Source organism: Calypte anna, chromosome 1, assembly GCF_003957555.1.
Source record: "Calypte anna isolate BGI_N300 chromosome 1, bCalAnn1_v1.p, whole genome shotgun sequence".
NCBI lineage: Eukaryota > Metazoa > Chordata > Aves > Apodiformes > Trochilidae > Calypte > Calypte anna.
In genome coordinates this window covers 2,887,371-2,905,561 of record NC_044244.1, presented here as the reverse complement: position 1 = coordinate 2,905,561, position 18,191 = coordinate 2,887,371, and positions in this window count along the sequence as shown.

The window sequence follows — 18,191 nt, the reverse complement described above, 5'->3', positions numbered from 1 at the left end:
GTTTGAGAAGGGAATTTCTCCCTGGATGGATAATGCACAAGGATGAGGCCAAAAGCCTATCAACAAGGTCTGTTCCAAAGGAGGAAGCAAGCAGAAAACCCCATTTTCAACACTTGCATGATTTTGCATTTCATAGTCAATGAAAAGCATTAAAGCCTGAGTAAGGTTAACAAAGTTCCTTAGAATTTGTGTGGAAATATGGAAGATGTGAGGGAAAATCTAAACCAAAGTCTAACTGTTAACTCTGTCATAGAAAAGGGATATTTTACACTCAGGAAGATGGAGAGGGGAAAAAAAAGGAACCTAAGCCCTTTCAAAAGTGAAGGAAAGAAGGGAAAAAAAAAAATACCAAAACCACTTTCACAGCTGATGAGGATAAAGTTGAGAAATGATAAACCCTTTAAAACTGCCTTTAGTTCACAGCATAATTGGATTTCATGTTTTGGCAGCAAGATGTGATTATTCTCTCCTAAATAAAACATTCTTCCTGTGAATGATGACCGTGTAGAATTACCATGGCTAAGGAGTTTAGTGAGGAAGATGCTTTGCTCATCTTCCCTTTCCTTAACCCCAGGATCTCAAAGCATTTTACCCAGTTCTCCAGTGTTTCTGCTAAACTTCTTCTGCCATTCCCACTTTGCTTGTAGGAAGAATAGGGAATATAATTGACCTATATCTGAAGTCAGTGAGCTTTGTATTCTTAATTTCTGTCCAGTCCTTCCATCATGACTGTAGAGCAGGCCATTGAAATCTTCACCTTGCTATGACTGAAGCACTTCTGATACCAGATAATTATTGAGAAGGTCCCAGAACTCATGTTCCTACCTCCAAAATGTCTCAGAGTTAACGAGAAATCCAACCCAGTCCAATACCTACTAGAAGAATTGGTTTCATTAATATTAAGTATTTTTTACCAAGCTTATTTCTTGTCTTCTGGGCTTTTTCAGGTCCTATGAAGAGGAACATAATAGGGTAAAGAGATTTCTCACTGTGACCCAGTGTACAGAAGTGACTTTTAAATGTCACCTGTTCAGTCTCTTTCTGGATTCCACAATTCAGAGTTTGCAGCTCCTGGAAGTTATTGAACAAACATGGAAGAAATTCCATGAAGTTGTCATTGCCATCACTTTTTCCCTTTTCATACTCTCTTGGTCTGTCTCTGACAACTCATCTTGGGATTCTGATGGATTGATTCCAAATCCTGGCATTTGTAGACAAGTGGAAAAATAAGGAAATGCACAACTTGCTCAACGTGATCATAAGCATTATCTCAAACAACAATAACTCTGGGGAAGTCCAAGGTATGGTCAGAACTGTGCTCCAACATGGACTTGATTTTTAAACACCACTAAAATCAGAAACAATTCCACTTCTTGGCCAAAAATATGATTTTTTATTTTTTTTTTATTTTTTTTTTAATCTACATGGAAACTGTGCAAGACTGGGTATGGCAGTGGAAAGCCCTGGTATAATATCCTCTTGTGAAAGGGACTAAAGAAGAGAAAACTAGAACTAGTACTGACCAAGATTGGCTTGGAGATGTGAAGCATGTCAGAATCTCTTGATCTTATGGCTGGGGCTCCAGAAGCAATTGTTAAACCTTATTAATTAAGCCATTAATTAAATTCTTTAACAAAGAAATTAAACTCAGCCAAAAGAACAAGGAAAATTTACACACCAGGACTAAAACACTGTCCTGTTTGCTAATGGATTCTGCCTCAGTACTAGTGAAGAGGTGACAACTTCTTCCTGCTGGGAACTTGGTCAGCATTAGTCCCTTGCTCTGTCAGCATCTGCAGCCAGACCTCTCCAGTGTAACCAAGACTGTTACACCATTCAGAGAGTCATAGAATCATAGAATCAATCATAGAAGCATGCAATCATAGAATGTTAGGGGTGGAAGGGACCTCAAAAGATCATCCAGTCCAACCCCCCTGCCACAGCAGGGTCACCTACAACAGGTCACACAGGAACACATCCAGGTGGGGTGTGAATGTCTTCAGGGAAGGAGACTTCACAACCTCCCTGGGCAGCCTGGTCCAGTGTTTTGTCACCTTCACAGTGAAAAAAATTCCTTCTTAATATTCATATGGAACCACTTATGCTCCAGTTTGTAACCATTGCCCCTTGTCCTGTTGTTAGTAACCACTGAGGAAAGCTCTACTCCATCCTCCTGATACTCACCCTTTACATATTTATAAACATTAATGAGGTTTCCCCTTATTCTCCTTTTCTCCAAGCTTCAGAGCCCCAGCTCCCTCAGCCTTTCCTCACCAGGAGATGTTCCACTTCACTCCATCACCTTGGTGGTTCTGCACTGGACTCTCCCAAGCACTTCCCTATCCTTCTGAAAATGAGGGGCCCAGAACTGGACACAATATTCCAGATGTGGCTTCACCAGGGCAGAGTAGAAGGGACAGAAGAACCTTTTTCAACTTACCAACCACCCCCCTTCTAATGCACCCCAGGATTCCTCCCACCCTGTGCCATACAGACAACTTATGTGTCAGTTTCCTCCTTCAAAATCCTCTTTTTTGAGCCACCAAGCACTTTTCCCAAGGAAGATGTTGGCAGTTCAGATCACAAAGTGATGCTTCATGGAGGGGGAGAGCTGCAACTTTTCAGAGAGCCTGAAGTCCTCCTCCTGAACCCAACCAACCTACGCTGTAACTGCAGCAGCAACTTCATCAAGAGCAAGATGCTACAGAATAGCTGAAAGCAGAAAACGTGAATACAGGGGAGAAAAAAACAAAGATGCAGAGCACAAAGCACTGAAATAAAATGAGGGCAGTATAAAACCTTTAAGACACACAGGAACAAACTTGAACTGTGGTGCTTGTGGTCTAAATGAGAAAAACCTATAGCTCAGTAATTGAAATTTCAGGAGAACACAACAAAGCAGACTGTAATTCACCCTAAGTAAACATCCTCTCTCCTCTTACAAATCACCCCTGTGACACACATCTTGTAATTTTTATGGGTAGAAGCCCAGCAGGTTGAATATATGTCTGTGTGAGAGCAAGAAATCTCAACATTTGTTTTGCCTCCCAGTCTTAAGGGCTGTTGGAGGATGGATGGGGAGGGGGGCAGAGCTGGCTTTGGATTTTATTTTCCTGGAGCTGAAGTGCTGAGCTGCAGAGGTGACTGTTCTGAGTGCCAAGAGGTGACAGTGGGATGCTCAGGAAGGCTCTTCTGCACATTTGTACCAGCAGCAGGTGACAAAAGCTGTGTAAGTCCTGGTTTGCACAGTTGTTGGAAACATCTCAGGTAAGACTGGAGGAGAAATAAAAAGCTGAGCCTGAACTAGTGGCCTCAGAAAGAAAACTTCAGGGCAAGCTTTGCAGCTGAAAGTCAGCTTCTCCATGCTCCTGGCCTCAGCAGAATGAAAATGCTTTCAGGACTTTTCCCTTTTTCTAGGGTCAGCTCAACACAAGTGATGGGATGAGGCATTTTGTTGCTGAAGACTTGCAGGCTGCAAGTCATTCGTGTTGTTCTGTGGAAAATAGGTTGCAGGCATCACTATGGGTACTGGAAAAAACCAAAAAACAGTCAAACAAACAAACAAACAAAAACCCCACACCAAACAAGCAGTTGACCACCAGCTTTGAATTTTAGAGGGTTCTGGTTCTGTCTGGTTTTGAAAAGAATGGAATGGCCAGGTGCCAAGTGTGCAAGAGATGCTAGTAAGCATCTCTAGAGATGGGAGGCAAAAGGACCCAGAAGTCTTGGAGAGTCTGGGGATAAAAAAAAAACCTTGCCTTGCAATTTCTGCTGGGCTGAAGGTTGGCTGGTGAGCTGGGTGCTGAGCAGGAGCAAAATAAAGAGTTTGAAGCAGATATAGCAGGAAAATAAATATCACTGCTCCTTTTTCACTGGTGGGGAATGAAGAAGTGAAACACTACCTGTGTCCCAGACAGGGTTTTTCTGGTTCTTCTCACAACAGGTTTGTCTTTTCCTATGAAGCAGCCTCAGTCCTGAATTCAGTGGTGATCCTCCAGGCTTCCTACAAGCTACAGACTTTGAGAAAATCAGTTCTGGCTCTGGGGAAGGGTGCCACCACCACCTCTTGCTTATCATAGAATGGTTTGGGTTGGAAGGAACCTTAAAAATCACCTGGTTCCAAGCCCTCTGCCATGGGGCAGGGACACTGTGTTGCTCCAAGCTCCATCCAACCTAGCACTGAACAATTCCAGGGAGAGGGCAGCCAGGATTCCTCTAACCTAACTTGCCCAGAGGCTTTCTGGAGCCTCTCCCTCCTTATCTCCCTGCTTCCCTCCCACACTGTTTGAAACCTGGCTTTGGATTCAGCCAGTTCTCAAGGACGAGGAGTGAGACAAATTTCACCCATTTTCTGAGTTTGGTCCCTGGACTCACACCATTTCCCAGTGAGTTCCCAGTCTCAAATACCACTTGGTTCCCCCATTTTGTCATCAAGAGATGCCCAACACCAGGCTCACAAATGTCCACGATCCGAGTGGGTGCTGCTTTGGATCAGCCACTCCACGTGGGTCCTTCTTTCCCTCCCAGGACACGGGACAAGGGCAGGGTGCTTTGGTGCACCCCATGCTTCCTGACAACACAGAAAAAGCTTTGCCTCTTCTTCCTCCTCTGTCCAGCAAGCTCGTGCACAGAGAACCACTGCAGATTTCCCCCTCTGCAGATTTCCCACATCACCAACTCTTTATCCTCTGCGCTGAGAGGACAGATGATTTGATCAGGAAAGCTATTTTCCTGCAATGTAAATTATAATGGAAATCTGGAGAACAGCCCTGACTCCCAGTCTCTGCAGCTTTATCCTCTTAAAAGCACAAGCCAATTAACCTCAGCCTGCAGGGAAAGAGCCCCCCTGTTAGTGGCTGGGTCTGGGAAAATGAGACATAGGGGATTTCAAATCACAGGGCTCTGAAACACCAGCCCAGAGCACTCCCTGTGCCTGCAGAAACCTCCACCCTGGTGCTGCAGCCATGGAGAGGGGGCTGTAACCCAGCATCTGCCTTGCTTGTCAGAACCCCTGCAATGGTGGGGTCCATGCCAGGGTCTCTGAAGCTCCCCCAGATGTTTCTCCACTACCCTTAGGCTGGATTTGGGCTTGAAGGGTGAGGCTTAGAGACTGGACTTGCTGGGGACAAGGGTATAATTTATGTGGAGGTTGATCATGGGGGATGGTGTCAAGAGCTCTCTCAACTGGAGATGTTCATGGATGAGAAAAACCCAGCCCTAGGCTCAGTGGACAAATCCCAGTAACAGGGCTGTCATGATGGGAACGGAACAGCACAAAGACTAATTAGGTCCAAAGGGTTATATCACGAGCAGGCAACTCAGTTCAGCTGGAAGGAGCAAAGATTCTTTGCTCCTGGAAAAAAAATCTGTTTCTCTCTCATTGTATGAACTCAGATTTAGGCACCTGAATGATGACTCAGTGAGCCAAGTCTGATTGTCACAGAATCACAGAATGTTTAGGTTGGAAGAGACTTCCAAGATCATTCAGTCCAACCTTTGACCAACACCACAATCTAACTCCTAAACCATGTCCTAAAGAACTAGGTCCAAATTCCTTTTAAATACCTCCAGAGGTGGTGACTCCACCACTGTCCTGGGCCATTCCAGTGCCTGACAACCCTCCCAGTGAAAAAATATTTCCTAAAAGTGTCATTGATACTTCTTTTAGCAAAGGACCATGTCTTTTGAACAACAGAGAGAGGGCTTTTCCCATATCCCTGCTGGCCTTCCCATGCACTGAAAGTTCTCTGCCCATGCCACAAAACTCCTCTGCCGTGGGATGGGCAGTGAGCTACCCTGGCACCAGCCTTTCCTTGGGAGCTGGAGGGAAAATGCAGGCCCACATAAAATATCTTTTCTCATCACACACCTCTCCCTAACTCTTGTCCCTGGGATGGTCTCTGTTCCTTTCATGACACCAGCTCTTGGTTGAGATGTCAACACCTCCAGACATTTGACAAGCAGCTGAGTAAATGGCAGCACCCTTCAAAAGGAGGTGTGGGATTTAAGCAATTTTTTGTTGACCAGCTAGGAAATTGCAGCTGATTCTGGGGTGAGACTCCCTGCTTCCTCACAGCTCAACTAATGCCAACATTTTAGGTCAGGCAGCAATTACTGCTGTGCCCACAGAGATGAGGGGTGGACATATAAATGTCCCCACTCCTTCTAAGTCACAGCCTAAGAGGTTTTTGGATGATGGGGGAGATAATTTGGGGTCAGAGCACTATTATGGAAAGCTGGAGAAATGCATTTCATACCCTGTCACAGATTCTCTGAACACCCTTGGATGATGCATTCAGTGTCTGCTGGCCTTAGATCCTTGCCTAAAAATTCCTTTTAGAGGTTTCTGTGGCTATTTCTGCTCAGAAACATGATGTATTTGCACTAAGCCCCCTGAATAGCACAGCAAAGCATTTCTACAGCTTACCCCAGTGGAAACAAATCATCCCTTCCAGTTTGAGAGGTGGGACTGTGCAAACTGGGTGAAACTCTACAGGGCCAAGTGCAAGGTCCTGCACACAGGCTGGAGACCCAGGACACAGGATATGGAGCTATTGGAGCAAGTCCAGATGAGGCCACCAAGATGACCAGAAGGCTGGAACAGCTCTGCTGTAATCACAGTTGGTGTTGTTCAGGCTCCAGAAAGACCTTAGAGCAATTTTCAGTCCCTGAAGGGGTTCCAGTAAAGCTGGGGAGGGATTTTCTGAAAGGGCATGGAGTAATAAGACAAGGAGTAATGGTTTTGTACTTACAAAAAGGTATTTTTAAATTGGATAATAGGAAGAAATTATTTACTGTGAGGGTTGCCCAGGGAAACTGTGGCTGGTTCCTCCCCAGAAGTGTCTCAGGTCAGGTTGGATGGGGCTTGGAGCATCCTGGTCTAGTGGGAGATGTCCCTGCCCATGGCAGAGAAATTGGAACTGGGTGATCTTTAAGGTCCCTTCCAACCCTAAGCATTCTATAATTAGATGTGGGGAAACATTCCTTGGAATAATGGCATTAATTTACAGAAATCTGAAGCTATGTTACCCAAGCAGAACACAGAGATGGGGGATGGAGGCTTAGGGAGATGTGTGTCAAGTTCCCAGTGACAAAAACCAGGCAACTTCTGGCTCATTATGACATTTAAGCTCCCTTCCAACCCCAACCATTCTATGATTCATTCTGTGATTGATTGCAGCATTTTTCAAAACAGTATCTTACACTGGTCCCATGTACTTTATTGGGCCTTCTGAGCTCACAGAACTTCCAGACCTGTGGCACACACCACTGTGGTCACTTCTCTGTGACCACCTATTTGGTGGAATATGTGGGCTGAGGCTCATTTTGCTAAAGCTTGGAAATCAACACTACAGTCACCTTTCTCCAAAAAAGCTTTTGTAATCCCTTTTAGGGAGGAAACACTTCATTATGGAGCAACCCATCTTCTCTGGAAATAGATACAGGAAAAGATGAGATGAACGATGTTTAATTCTCTCCTTTAATAGGTCCTAGGGAGAAATAACTCTGAGAAATCTCACCTGTTGCACCTGGCATTGATCCTGGAAAGATGGACAAGATCCCATTGGACAAGGTTTACTGAGCCACAGAGACCTGGTTCTGCAGTTTAGAGATACCTTGTGTGAGATGGGCTTGTGCAATGACTTCTGCATGCAAGTTTTAAGGGTTGTAATCAGGCAGAACACAAAAGGAGAACTCCTCCCCTCTTGGCCTTTTTGATTCATGAAGAATTCTCCCTATTTTTAAGGCAGAGCACAACAGAGGGGTGGAAATCCCTGCTGGAGATCATTAGAGCTTTCTGTGCCTTTAAATGGTGATTGCATTGAAGGTTTGTGTTATTAAGCAGCAAGTGCAAGCCAACTGTTACTATCGTGGGCTTAAAGTTTACTGAAGCTTTTTTAGGCAAAGTTAATGCTAGAAAAGATATCAAAGATAAGAAATGCTGGAACAGATCGTCCAGGGGGGGTTGGGGAGTCTCCCTCCTTGAAGAGCTTCAAGAAACAAACAGGAGACAAGCACTGGTTTGGATGTCCCTTGACTTGCCAGGGGCATCAGGAGGCTTAAATGATTCTCTGTTCTGATTTCTGATTGTATTGAAGTAATTTTTCAGCATCTTTAAGGAAAAGAAAGAAAAAAAAAAAGTCACTGGTTTGAACTGTAGAATGGTGTAGGTTGAAAGGCACCTCTAGAGGTGTCAACATCCAGCTCAAAGCAGGGACAACTTCAGTGCCAGGCCAGGCAGCTCAAGAATTGGTGCATGTGGCTTTTAAAGATTTCCCATGTGGACTTGGCACCTCCTGTCCTGGTGGCTTAGCCAAATTGTGCAGATTTTGTCCTTATTTCCAATCGGAGCTCCCCTTATTCCAACCTGTCACCTTTTTGCTATTTCCCTCTGCATCTCTGGGGACATTCTATTTCTGCCTTTCCTGTCAGCTGCTGTAGGTTGGAAAGCAAACTGATCCCTTTGCGAGCTGCCAGCTTTCTCCAGAGTGTGCAAACCCAAAACCCTCAGTTTTGTCTTGATAAGCCACATCCTCCAGCTCACTAATGGCTTATTTCATCTGACACTCCATGTGTAGGAGCCAACCCTCCCAGTCCTCACCTTGACTTGTGCCAGGATAGTGCCCACCTTCCCAAGTGCCAAGGTGAGACCTGGTAAGAGGTCATCAAGCTGGTGATATCACTTGTGAAGTGACTCAATGCTTCAAGACTTTGTCCTCAAGCTTCTCTGGGCTGGGCTCCAGCTAGGGTCAAGCCAGAGATGTGAAACACCACTAAGTACAGATGGGGGGTGATAGTTCCCGCTCTTTGACCTTCTTTTGGTGCCACCATCAGAAGCAAAACCAAGCATCAGCATCCACGTAGGCACCTTTCCCACAGCCTCAGAAGCTACCAAGCTCTCTGCCATGCAGGAGGAAAGGTTGTCCCCAAAAATCAAGATGCTTCATTGCTGTGTTTACTGTGGCCTTTCTCCACCCTTCCCTCCAGTTGCTAAGCGATAGCTCTGCTCTCCAAAGTCACTGATACAGACCCTTGGCTGCTGCATTTCACTGTTCCATTTGCAATTTAAATTCTCTGACAGGCAGAAGCAACCAAGCTGTTCACTTCAGATTGGAAGAAGTTATATTGAAACCTAGGAAATCGCCAACGCCTCCAGCTCTTCATAAATTTTGCTTTGATAGTAATAAAGACAGAGGTGGGAAGAGGGAAATAGAGAAGGGAAGGGAAGGAAAGAGTTCGATGCTCGTGTGGGGGAGGAAAAAAAAGAGCAGAAGCACTGGGGAGCAACCAGAGGGGAGGATTTTCCCCTTTATTTCTGGTGGTTGTTGGGTGCTCTGCCATCCAAAATGTGGTGCTTCTGCTTGGGCTGGCTAAAAACCTTTTAATAAAGTTGAACACCCATTTTTAGCTCTTTTTCATCCCTGCTCTCCTTTATTAGCACTTCCTGGAGACAGAGAGAGATCTCCTTTGCATTGTCTTTCCCTTTGCTAAAACACCCAGAGTTCATGGCAAGAAGGACTGAAGAGGAATGAAGGGGATGCAGAGATGCTGGACAACCACAGCCTCTGGCTCTCCTGCCCATCATGTGGGCTCCATGATTTCTTCTGTGAGTGGTCCCAAACCTGAATCCTGGCCAGGCAGAGGAAGGGTTGTGGTTTTTTATGAGTTATCTGGGTCCTCCTTAAAAATCAAGGATTTATCCAGTGTGAGGAGGAGCATCTCTGTATCTGAGAGAAGATTGCAGGAATTTTTGGGATTGGGGATAGAGGATAAGGAGCTTCAGTGGCAGGAGAGGAGGAAGCTGCAGAGGGTCAGGAATCAGGGTGCTGGTGAAGGGGGAAGTGGGGGGGTCCTCAGATGCCAGCACTCCCCTTTTGGTCTCATAAACAGACATTTTCCTGCACTGAAATCCTCGCCGTGGGTTTTCAGACCAGTAGAGGGAACCCTACACCGCAGTTATCCCAAAGCCAGGACTTGCAGGGAAGAGGGGGGGGGGAGAGAAGTGCTTGGGAGAGGGGGGGGGGGGGTGGTGGTCTGGAAGGGCTTCCCACAGCTCCCTGCCTGTTGGGAACATAGGGAAAAGAGGCTGATATTCCTCTTTCCATGCTGTCAATGCCAGATTGAAGTTATCTCACTTGATAAATGGGAAGAGTGTCCAGCTCTGGGGTCCTCAGCAGAGGAAAGACCTGGAGCTGTTGGAGTGGGTCCAGAGGAGGCCACAAAGATGATCAGAGGGCAGAAGCATCTTTACTGTGAGGACAGGGTGAGAGAGATGGGGTTGCTCAGCTTGGAGAAGAGAAGGCTCCAAGCAGACCTTACAGTGACCTCCTGATGCCTGAAGGGTCCACAGGAAAGCTGGGGAGGGACTTTTGCCAAGTGACAGGAGTGACAGGCCTGGAGTGACAGGACAAGGAATGGTTTCAAACTGAGAGAGAGGAGATGTAGACTGGACCTTAGGAAGAAATTCTTTCCCATGGGGGTGGTGAGACCCTGGCCCAGGTTGCTCAGAGAAGCTGTGGCTGCCTCATCCCTGGAAATGTTCAAGGTCAGGTGGGATGGGTCTTGGAGCAACCTGGTCTAGGGGGAGGTGTCCTTGGCCATGGCAAGGGGGTTGGAAACATGATCTTTAAGGTTCCTTCTGCTCCAAAATTATGTTTTTCTGATCTTTTAAAGGCTTTGTAGACATCAGATCCCCCTTGGCAGTGCTGAAGTGGAGGTGCAGTGGCCAATCCTTGCCTCATAAGCAGGACAGCCCTGCCCTGGAGGGAAGCTAAGGGTCAGAGAGGGGTAGGGATGACAACTAAGTCCATCTTCAGTAGAAACCAGGCAGCCAAAGTCTTTTCTTAGCCTTGAGCCTCTGGTTAATGGAGTTTGATGCAATGACTCTCATTGGAAGCAGATGACAAACTCATTTCTCTCTGCAGAGACAGGAGCATGGCACAGGTGGCACCTACCACAACCCTATCAGATATTGTCCAAGAGGCTGCTGAATGCCTTCACTGTGAATTTCTCCAGCTCAGTGTCATTTGTCTGAGACAAATGGACAGAGTTTGGCCAAATAACACCAGGTCACTGCAAGCAGGTCCCAAAATTTACCTAGGTAAAGGCCACCAGGAACATTCAGGGGAAGGAAGCATCTCTGAAAGAGCTTGCTAGAGCTTTGCTTTTCACCTTTAGCCTCCCAAAGTGCCCTGATCTGGGAAAACTTTCCCCAGAGTCTCCAGCTAAAGTCCCAGAGGGCCTTCTTACTGATTGTCATCCATGACAATAAGAGACAACCCTAGAGAGGGCAGCAGAATGCTTTACCTCCATTGGTTTGGCTTCAGAGAGGTTTTGTGTAATGCTTCTCAGGAGACAATTTGGGGTTTTTTTTTGCCTAGGACTAGGTGATATGAGGCTACAGAGTGAATCTAATGGACAGCCAGCACAACTCACTCTCTTGTATCCTTGATTTCTAAGAGCTCCATGGGGCGTCTCTACATTTTACCACCTTGAACACTTCGTGTCAGCAAGTTGTTCCACTACCCTCAGGGCTGTGTTAAATATAAGACAAGAATAAACTAAACCCAGGAGGATGGTCAGAATGTGGCCCTGCCCAATCAAGCCTTCCATCTTAACTGCAACCTGGGAAATCCAATAAAGGCTCCAAAAGAAAATAAAAACCACAAGAGCTGGGCCAAAGGAAGCTCATTTCTGCTCCCTCTTCTAGCACTCCCCTGACATCATCTTTCCAGAAACAGGTTCAAAATGCAGATTTCATGTCTTAGGGACCACAGTGGAATGCTGGGCCAAGATCCAAAGGGTGTTTCCTATTGTTCCCTCAACTCCTAGAGGGAAACTTAACTTTGTCTGGCTGGTGCATCCCCAGCTGGAGCTGCAGCACTCACATTCTCCCAGCGTTTTGCCTTGATTTTTTTGTGCTGCTCTCTCTTCATAGAGATTCCCTAGAGAGCTCCAGACCCTGGACACATTAAAGATCTTCACAGGTAAGCAGATCTTACCCCTCTCTCCAGCATCCTGAAGCCCTGAACCTTTTAGGACCTCTTGAGCATCTCTCCTAGCATGGCCTCTCCCTGTCCCCTGTGTTACCAATCGGGGCCACCAGCCAGAAGACCTGAAGAAGCCCATCAGAACATAATGATGGATTTCTTCACTGCCTTAAAGAAGGGCTAAGAAAGAGCCTGGTTTTCATGCTTTCCCTTCCACAAGGTGTACAATGGGAAGGGTAACAGCAATGGGTATCATAGAATCATAGAATCATAGAATTGGCTGGTAGAGGCAAGGATTTTCAACCAGGTCCAGCCTGGTACCTTGTAGCCCACAGGACCTCAACTCTGGCATTCCTTTTGCTCCCTGTCCATCGTTCCCGGGCTTTATCACTCTTGATGTCACTGTCAAGAGTGGTGGACACAGCACACATGATCCCAGAAGATGTATGGTTCTCTGCCATCACCAGGTTTGGATGGAGATCCCTCAGGAGGGTTATGGATGGAATCTGTAATTTAATGGGAATTGGCTGGGATGCCATTCTGGGTCCCCAGTCCTGACCACTGCATTTGCTTCTGATGGAGCTTAATGGTTGGGGCTGGTGTCTCAGACAAGTGAGCTGATGGATGCCCAGCTTTGAAGGCCGGGGGATGCTGGGGGGCAGAATCTGTACCCCATATTTGCCCTCACTTTTCTCTCTCCCTGTGCTTGCACATCCAACTAAATTTTCAGCCTGGATTCAGTTGTTTTTCTCAGGTGGCCCAAAGCAAGCAGTCACTAGCCCTGGATGCCATATCCCTTGGCCACCAGCCATCACTATGAGTTTCTCCCTCTTCTGACCCACCAAAAAAAGCTGCTTGGGGATACAGCCTTGTACCCCCAAAAGACAATTCCTAGCCCTGCAGCCAGAAAACAATTTGGTGAAATCAGATTTTTTTTTTTTTCCAATGACTGCATGGTTAAAGGGGGGCTGGAGGGGGATGTGATGCTGTGCTCACCCCTCCTGAACTCAACCTCACCCATGTGCAGCATGGGTTTGAGCCAGCACCTGGTAAAGGGCTTGTATAGCACCCTCTCCTCCCATCCCCGAGCTGCATTTGGGATGGGACAGCAGACTGGAGCCCTGTCACATCTCTGCTGGACTCATTCCTCTGTTCCTGAGAAAACAAACAAACCTCTGAGCCCCAGCAAATCGATTTGCTGCGCTGTAACTGAATTACAAGCCTGAAACTCTCCCTCCCTCTCCCCCTTTCATCTTCTCCCTTCTGTTCCCTGCCTGGCAGGGAGAAAAGAGTTTTCCTCCTGGCAAAGCCAGAGGTGGCCAGAAGAGCTGTGCTGTGACCCAGCTCCAAGGGTAGCTCAGCATCACTGCCTGACCCTGAAGGACAGCTTCACTTCTCTCTGAAGTCTATCAGGAAGGGAATTAAATGTTAGCTTTAGGGAAAAGGTCAGGAGCAGTCAGCACAAGGAGATGGACATGGAAGGAGATGCCTTTCTGCTGGTTGTCTCAGGAGGAGAGGCTGAGTTCTGACCCTGCAAACTGTAGCAATGCCCCAAGCCTCTGGGAAAATGAAGGTTTAGGGTAGGAGACCAAGTTTTTCTATCTTGAAGTGGTGATTGAGGAAATGAAGGATCCGCTCTTCCAAAAACTCCACAAAGCAAAATTGCTGTGATGGGTTCTGGGGACACTGAGGCAACAGGCAGTGTCCTCCAAGGTAGAAGAAGTGATTTTGGAAGGTGAGAACAATCCAAAGGATAACAGCTACTTTGGGATGAGCACTGCTCTGCCTTGTGAGCTTCACATAGGGATTGAGAATAATCCTGAGGCAAAAGATGTGGCCTAGTGGGAGGTGTCCCTGCCCATCTTGTGGTGCTGGAATGAGCTGCTCTTTAATGCCCTTTCTAACCCAAACCATTCCATGATTCTATGAGCACTGATCATGGGAGAAGACAGAAATAGACTTCACCAGCAGGACAAGCATGGGAGGAACAAAACTCTCAAGAGCAATACAGGCACAATGGTAGCTGCACCTTCTCTACAAAAGTGCACTGCTCATCAGGAGAGGATGCTCCTTTCCTTGATGTTCTGTGCTCCTGTCCAAGTCTCAGCAGGCTGATTAACTCCTAAAAATTATCAGGGCAAGGTTGGGTTTGCTGAGGCTCTGAGACAAAAGTGTCTTTCCCTACTGCACACTCACACAACCACCGAGATCTTTGGAAAGCCATCAGCTTCCAATTCAGGGAGCAAGGAGAATGTGGGAAATCCACCTGTTCCCCAGTAGTAAAAGATGTCCTGTGGTCAGAGCTGCCTTGTCTGGTGCAGAGAACCCCTGGGGACTGACAACCACACTTTCAGAAATGGGTTTCTGCCTGGTGGAGAAAAAGCAGGAGAAATCTTGTGTGCCCAGGATGGGGGCAGAGGAAGTGTGACTGCAGCCTGGGCTCACGGCTGCTTTGTAGTTAATTTCTGAGCTAAGGCTGTCATCAAATTCTCTCTGTAATCAGCAGAGAGAAATCAGAGCTTCTGTAGGGTGATTCAAGTCCACTTATCTCAGCCACCTCCCTCAGGAGGGCTGCAATATCTCTATCTCCTTCGAGAGTGTGGAGATGGGGGTGAGGCCAACAGCTTAGAAAAGAAACTGAACGTACAGGCAGGAAGGGTTGGCAGAAATGTGTCCAACCCTTGGAGCTCTGCTCAAGATTTCTGCAGGTTCTGGAGCAGTCTCAGCTGCTTTATGACCCACTGATTTCCAAGCAGCTCTGCAGATGCAAGCCTGGTCCTTCAAGTGCAAGCAAGTTGGCATCCCTGAGGGCTGTGGGGCTTACTGCTGGAAGCTACAATTCACCTCTGGCTGAGTCCAGAAGATTCCCCAGCAGGGACTCTCAGCATCTACTACATCAGCCTGTTGAGGAAGGAACAGTTCTTCCTCCTCCCTTCCCATCTAACTTTTCCAGTTTTTCTATGGTTGGAAAGGACCTTCGAGATCAAGTCCAACCATCAGTCCTACACCACTGGAACCACTAAAACCACTGAAGTGCCACATTTATTTTGAATGCACCCATGACTCCACCACCTCCCTGGGCAACCTCTTCCAATGTTTCACCACTCTTCTGGTGAAGAAATTTTTCCTAATATCTCATCTGAACCTCCCCTGGTGCAACTTGAACCCATTTCCTCTTGTCCTTCTTGCACATCAACTTGTGTCTACAGCCAGAAACCCCCCCCCCTTTTTAAAAAAAAAAATAAAAAAATTCTTAACACACAACTTCCAATCCCCCTGGCTACATCAAGGTTTCGTCTTAAACTGGTAAGACAAAAGCTGTCCAAAGGAAATGAGAAGCAGACTTGTTCCTCTCTCCATGCCCCAGGGAACACCACGCTTAAAAATCAGCTCCTGCACACTTGTGATAAATGGGATCCACCCAAAATAAATACATAAACTCAGAGGCACACCAAAAGGGGAGCAAAATCCCTGGGTTATTCCTGTGTTACTCAGTCATCTCAAGGAGAAGGAGCAGCTATCTACTGGCAGCTGGCTGAATCATCAGCTACCTAATGTTTCTTGGAATGAATACAGATGCTTCGGAATTGCCTCATGTGAGCACCACAATAAAGAGAGCTAAAGCAGCTTTGCTGTCTCCAGAATGGTGGCTGACAAATTCAATCGACAAAGTGACTCTGAAAACACTCCTGGCAAAGTATGAAAGGGGAATTAGAGGCACTGTGAGGCCCTGGCTGCTCGTTGCCTTCACGTCTTTACCAAGGGAAAAAAAAAAAAATAAAAAAATCTGGAAGTGCCCTGGCCAGCTCGCCTGCTTTGTTCATTGAACACCTCCTAATTCATCACAACCACTTGCTCTTTGGGTGATTTATTTTGTTGCTTTCATTACTCCTAGAGGCTCTATAACACGGGAGTGTGCTTGTGTAGGGGCAACAGCTCTCTCCATCATCTCTAATGGCAAGAGTCTGTCACCAAGGGGCCTAGAGGGATGAAAACAGTAGGAAAGACTCCTTGGGATGGATTGGCCACCAGAAGCATTAATCTGAGCTGTATGCAGGAAGCACTGAGCCCAGAACTGACACTTAGGGGTGGGATTTCTAAGGGGCTCACACTGGACCCTGGTCACACTGGGGCTCACATCATTTTTCCCCAAGTGACTCCATGGATCACTCTCCCATGACTGGGAGCCAAGTGGAGCTCTGCCCTTAGGGCTGGGAAGTGCCAGGGGTGTGTGGATGTTACACAAAGCATCTTTGTTTTTCTTTTCTCTGACCTGTGGTGTGGTTTAAGTGATGAATGGCCCTAACTTGAGTTACAAACTAAGGCATTTTCTCCTTTTGTACCAGCCCTACACTCTTTTCTCCTTTGGCTCCTCAGCCTGTTTGAGAAGTGGGGTAAACTTCTGTTGAGGGACCATGACTCTTCTCACCAGCCTTGCTTTGATATCCTCTAGTGCTGACAGGAACCCTGTGTTAGGCTGAAGGAAATCTTTTGTGGGAGCCTGGAATGGGGAGAAGACAGCTAACACATGGTGGACTACCCTGGATATCAAGCTCAGAGCTTCTGTGACAGTGTCATCAAGATGCCATTACCTTTATTCCAGTAAATGAGGAATGATGGGGCCTGTTGCCATGTCTTGGAGCAGCTGTTATGGAGTGTGATTTGGCAAACTTTCTGCTAGAAAACTCCCTGGAACTCCAGGTCAGGTTGGCTGCAAATACACTGCCTGCTGGAAATGTCCAGGGCTTAAATTTTGTTCTTGCTGGAAGGGTACCAAACTTCCAGCAACTTTGACTGCAGGTGAAGACCCTCTTTGAACAGGGCTGTGAGGCTGAAGGAAGCCTTCAGCCCCATAAACTGCTGTAAAACTACTTGGCCTGGTGTCTGGTGGCAACATGACAGGACCAGAGATGTCCTGGTTGGCCAGAGATCTGTTACAAGTTGGCATCAAGATGTGTTTGTCCCCAGCATGAGAACAATTCAGACCTGGGCTCTGTAGCAACAGATGCTTTGGGTGGGAGGGAATCCAAGACTTTAGCACAGAGCAGGAGGGTTTTGGACACTTGTCCTCAGCTGTGGGAGGTTGGGGAGTGTGATTGCAGAGAGAAAGGTTTGGCAGAAGCCTGGAGGAGGGAGAGAATCTCTGTCTCTCTCAGTCTGGGAAAGTGAGCTTAAGCATCAGGTTGCCTGGCAATGATTTTCCAGGAATCAGAAGTTGCTCTGATCTGCTCAGTGTGTTGGCTCTGAACAAAGCCCCTCTCTGGCCCTTCAAAGATGAGGAGATGCAGGATGATGCAGGAGATGCAGGAAGTGCAGGATGATGGAGGAGATGTACGAGATGCAGGATGATGCAGGAGATGCAGGGTGATGCAGGATGATGCAGGAGATGCAGGATGATGCAGGATGATGTAGGTTGATGCAGGATGATGCAGGACATGCGGATGCTCCAGCATGTACCAGGCTCAGCCAAACACTTGGATCTCCTCTGGGATGGAGGATGGAGGGTCATGGAAAGGCAGGATGATGGGAATTTGAGAAGGGGGGAGGTGTGGTAAGAAAACATACACTCCAAGTTACATTGTCAGGCACCAAAGATGCCACCAGAGCTGGAAGACACCTGGACTTTGAGGTCAGTGATGTGTGTTGGTCACTGATGGGGTGAGGCACCAGGTTTTATCAGGAATTATTAAAATACTGGTGTTGCAACTGGGCTGTCCAGCTTGGTCTTGTCTCTCTGTTTATGTGTACTCAAGAAAAAAAAGATGGACAAAACACTGACCTGTTCTTCCTACCTGAAGTCCTCACTTGGCAGTACAAGAGTCAAGAATTTTTCTCAGGTGTCCTGGAAACACAGGAACTGAGCTGATCTCCCCCATACATCCTGCCTGAGACAGCAGGGATTGCCCTCCACAGGTCTTGTTGACTCCAGATGCCAGAAGGACCCCTCTCTTCCAAGCTCATTGTACCACATGATTGTGCATTAATTTAGAGCTAATTGCCAGGTAATGAATCCAGCTTGGCTCATTCCATTCCAATCCCCCTTCTGCTTCCAGCTGAATGCTCATTTACCTCCCACTCTGGATCCTCTTTCAGAGCCTCTGATCTCACCCATGCTGCTGCTTCTGCAAGTGCATGGGATGCAACAAGGTCCTTTTAAAGGTGCAATACCAAGGCACAGCCATTTGACAAGGACAGAGTAGA